At 41.3% G+C, this 5194-nt stretch overlaps 1 pseudogene; it reads right to left on the bottom strand.

Annotated features, from left to right (window-relative positions):
• Positions 1-2291: 2291 nt before the first annotated feature.
• Positions 2292-2441, bottom strand: LOC141130791 (U2 spliceosomal RNA; annotated as a pseudogene).
• Between the last annotated feature and the right edge of the window lie 2753 nt (positions 2442-5194).

Raw genomic sequence — 5194 nt, 5'->3', positions numbered from 1 at the left:
CGTGCGACGTGGCTCAGAAACAAAATTAACGTCCTTTTTTCCCACAAATAGAGCTTTCTTTTGGTGGTATTTGAACATCTCTGCAATTTTTTTGCAGCATAAACAAAATAAGAGTGACAATTTTGAAAAAAACGCATTATTTTTTACATTTTGCTATAATTATCCCCAAAAAATATATAAAAAAAACATTTTTTTTCCTCAGTTTAGGCTGATACATATTCTTCTACATATTTTTGGTAAAAAAAAAAAAATCGCAATAAGCGTTTATTGATTTGTTTGCGCAAAAGTTATAGCGTTTACAAAATAGGGGATAGTTTTATGGCATTTTTATTAATAATTTTTTATTTGCGACGTTATGGTGTACATGTCGGACATTTTTTACACATTTTTGGGACCATTGTCATTTATAGAGCAATCAGTGCTATAAAAATGCATTGATTCCTGTATAAATGACACTGGCAGTGAAGGGGTTAACCATTAGGGGGCGGGGAGGGGTTAAGTGTGTCCTAGGGGAGTGATTTCTAACTGTCAGGGGGATGGGCTGGTGTGTGACGTCACTGATCTCTGCTCTGATGACAGGGAGCAGAGATCGAGTGACACTTGTCACTAGGCAGAACGGGGAGATGCTGTTCGTCCTCTCCGTGAGACGATCGCGGGTATGCCCGCGGCGATCGAGTCCGCGAGACCTGCGACCCGACTCACGGAGATCGCGGCAGGCGCGCGCGCACACGGCGGCAAATTCAAAGTAACGTACAGGTACCTACAAACAAGCAAGATTTCTGGCTCTCACAGACCTGTATCTTCTTCTTTAAGAGGTTCCTCTGTCCTCCACTCATTACCTGTATTAATGGCACCTGTTTGAACTTGTTATCAGTATAAAAGACATCTGTCCACAACCTCAAACAGTCAGACTCCAAACTCCACTATGGTGAAGACCAAAGAGCTGTCGAAGGACACCAGAAACAAAATTGTAGATCTGCACGAGGCTGGGAAGACTGAATCTGCAATAGGCAAGCAGCTTGGTGTGAAGAAATCATCTGTGGGAGCAATAATTAGAAAATGGAAGACATACAAGACCACTGATAATCTCCCTCGATCTGAGGCTCCATGCAAGATCCCACCCTGTGGGGTCAAAATGATCACAAGAACGGTGAGCAAAAATCCCAGAACCACACGGGGGGACCTAGTGAATGACCTGCAGAGAGCTGGTACCACGTAATAAAGGCTACTATTAGTAACACACTACGCCGCCAGGGACTCAGATCCTGCAGTGCCAGACGTGTCCCCCTGCTTAAGCCAGTACATGTCCTGGCCCATCTGAGGTTTGCTAGAGAGCATTTGGATGATCTAGGAGAGGATTGGGAGAATGTCATATGGTCAGATGAAACCAAAGTAGAACTGTTTGGTAGAAACACAACTCGTCGTGTTTGGAGGAGGGAGAATGCTGAGTCGCAACTAAAGAACACAATACCTACTGTGAAGCATGGGGGTGGCAACATCATGCTTTGGGGTTGTTTCTCTGCAAAGGGAACAGGACGACTGATCCGTGTACATGAAAGAATGAACGAGGACATGTATCGTCAGATTTTGAGTGCAAACCTCCTCCCATCAGCAAGGGCATTGAAGATGAAACGTGGCTGGGTCTTTCAGCATGACAATGATCCCAAACACACTGCCTAGGCAACGAAGGAGTGGCTTCGTAAAAAGCATTTCAAGGTCCTGGAGTGGCCTAGGCAGTCTCCAGATCTCAACCCCATAGAAAACCTTTGGAGGGAGTTGAAAGTCCGTGTTGCCCAGAGACAGCCCCAAAACATCACTTCTCTAGAGGAGATCTGCTTGGAGGAATGGGCCAACATACAAGCAACAGTGTGTGACAACCTTGTGAAGACTTACAGAAAACGTTTGACCTCTGTCATTGCCAACAAAGGATATAAAACAAAGTATTGAGATGAACTTTTGATATTGACCAAATACTTATTTTCCACCATAATTTGCAAATAAATTCTTTCAAAAATCAGACAATGTGATTGTCTGGATTTGTTTCCACATTTTGTCTCTCATAGTTGAGGTATACCTATAATGACAATTACAGGCCTCTCTCATCTTTTTAAGTGGGAGAACTTGCACAATTGGTGGCTGACTAAATACTTTTTTGCCCCACTGTATATTGCTCAGGTCGTACTAGTTTGATTTTAGCTTTATCTTTTAACAGCATCTATTTCATTTAATTCATGTGTGCGGGTATGGACTGACCTTTTTCGGTGCTTGCAGCGGTTAAACTATCATCTTTATAATAGTGCGGGAATATATATATATATAATTTATTTGCATAGCCACCGCCACCCCAGCCCACCATAGGCTGGGACTGTTAGCACAGTGCCACTGGTAACTAATAAGAACAGATACTACACTTGATCTTAGCCAAAAGGCAGAGAAGCGACATTCATTTGACAGTCATTAGGTCGGGTAATTTGGTCACCAATTGCTGGAACTGTTCCATACTTTAAAAATGTTTTTTTCAGGGGGCGAGTAGTAGTAGAAGGCACCTTGTGGTGACTGGTACGCAGTCGCCAATACATTGTAATTTAGTTACTGTTAAGATTTAGAGGCTGAGGAGAAAATGAATAATATATTAAAACCAGCATAGTCACACATATACAACAAAAAGGACACTTAATCATGATCACAAAAGTAAAAAGTGTTGGAGGAAAATGAAGCTGTTAAATTTAAACAAACACCAGTATCATATGACTACTTAAAGAGGTTGTAAACCTCAGTCATGAAATCTGAGCAAAGCACATATATCTGTAGTGTTCACTTATCTCTCTCCAAAGCTCTAAGTGTCGTTTCTCTCTGGTGCTTCGTCCCTCTGTTATCAGCATGAGTCACTTCTGAGCAGTTTTCCCGACACATGAGATAAAATGTGTCGTGGAGCAAGCTCAGCGCTTGTCTATTCACAAAGCAGTTTTTCTGCTGTGTGGAAAAGGGGTGTTACTTTCTTCCATAAGCTCCCATATACTGTGACTGCAGCCTCTCCACCACCTTCTCTGTGCTCCTGACAGATGAAAAAGGATTTTAACAGGATTCTGCCTGACACAAATTTATGTCCAGTTTGGTATTCAAATCATAAGCCATCGTGGAACAGAGTGTAAATATCCGGTTCACTTCGCACTCCTGGTGTCATAAACACCCTCTCCACCCCAAGAAAAGAAAAAGATAACATTTCACCTTCATTTTCAAACAAAAATGTTTGAAAACACTGGAGGGGCGGGTAGCAAAACAGTTCCAACCCTCAAAATAGTTAACCGATTTGGAATCTAAAGGTGAAGTAATGCAGCCCCCCATAGTAAAGAGTGCATACAGCACATGAAATAACTTTTACAACAGTACATGCATTGCAAATGTATAGTGTCCAGTAGTGGTTAACCATGTTCTCTGAGGTCTCTGAGAATAATCTTGGAAATAACTGAGAGACAGCAGAGATCCCAGGATTGGAGCTGAGAACCTACATCCCTTTTTCAATACTTCATACTATTTGTTATCAGAAAACAAAAGAGACAGGTTTCTTTTTACTATTTCAACAATTGGATAAAGCTCCTCAGAGAAAGCTATTGCAAGGATGGGCCTTCTAAAAATAACTGTTTTATTTCTGAGTTCTGTCAATAGATCCTTCTTCTGTGACTCGCTATCCTCTTGCCCCTATCATGAGACCAAGCCAGATAGCCCCTCTTTTCTATTGTATATCAGAGATTTCCAACTACTTCTTAAACAGGTCATCAGAGAAACTATTCCTATGGGCACGGATATTCACCTATAGGTACAGCCCTAATAAGTTGTCCCCCCAGCAGCGTGTGGCCTCAAGGGTAGAGTTACTAGCACACAATTTATAAGTGATGGTGGGCACCTTATCTGTATCCACATGCCTATTTAAAAGTGGTGTCCCAAAAGTTAATGGTGGTAATATCCCACTCATACGTAAAGAAAAATGCTAAGATTATTATGAATAAAATTCTCAGCCAATTTTATTCCTGTTTCCAACGACTCCCTCCAAACAAGGAGGAGGTCATCAATGGATCTCCCATGCCACACTATCTTTGGTTCATGGGGGATTCCACCTGCAAAGACATGGATCTCCTCTCACTAACCCCTTCACTGATTAGCAAGAGAGGGTGGAAAAACGTAGCCCCTATGGAGGCTCTGTGCTTCTGCAGGTAGAAAATCCCATCGAACAGGAAAAGGTTGTAAGGAGGAACTCCACTGACATCACCAAAAAATCACTGTACAGGCAGTCCTTGGGTTACATATATCTGACTTACATACAACTCACACAATCGGAGAGAGACCACAGGAAGTGTGAGGAAATCTACGCCGAGGATGGGAAATTCACTCCTGTAAGAGTTATCATGGGGAAAAAGGTGTCTCCACAACCCAAAATTTTCAAAATCCAATTAGCACAGGGACAGAAAGTGAGGTGAAATCTTTTGAACAGAGGCACCAACCTAAATACAAATGATACAGGGGTGTTAACCCTTTCCCTGTGCTATCCAAAAACGTAAAAAATTATTTTTGGCTGGAGTTACACCTAAAATTTACCTGTTCCAACTTGCATACAAATTCAATGTAAGAACAAACCTACAGAATCTTGTTTGTAACCCGGGAAACTCCTGTAATTAATCTGAGAGAGACCTATACATCCTCAAATGATGATGCAATGCTGTCATTGATGGTGGAATCATAGAATAAAACACTCATTTATCAAACGTTATCCAGGAGAATTCGTTCAGCCATGTTAAACCCTGGATGTGTGAAAGGAAGTAGAGTTGCAACTTCAGCTTTAAAACAAACCTGTGCCAAACAATGAAAACCCCAATCGCTAGAAGACTGGTTATGATTGGATATAAATACGTTGAGGACAGAAGTGTACTGCTCAAAATCATTTCCACTTGGGACTCTGCACAGAGCTTTTACAGTGCCATTGGTGTGCTCACATTGGAAAGTCAGGGGTGGATGTTAGATGTCAATCACTTAGAATAGAATAACACATGTATATGAGCTGTTGGTGCTGCACACCCCAAAACATTATATAAAATGGAAAATTCCCTCAGGGGGTTTTTTAGCAGCCAAGAAAAATATTCACATTTTTGGATTAAAATTCTTTTATTTTATCAAAAAGCAATTACAATTTTATGAAAGT

This window comes from Aquarana catesbeiana, linkage group LG02, assembly GCF_042186555.1.
Source record: "Aquarana catesbeiana isolate 2022-GZ linkage group LG02, ASM4218655v1, whole genome shotgun sequence".
Taxonomy (NCBI): Eukaryota; Metazoa; Chordata; class Amphibia; order Anura; family Ranidae; genus Aquarana; species Aquarana catesbeiana.
This window is presented reverse-complemented; position numbering and strand designations above follow the sequence as displayed.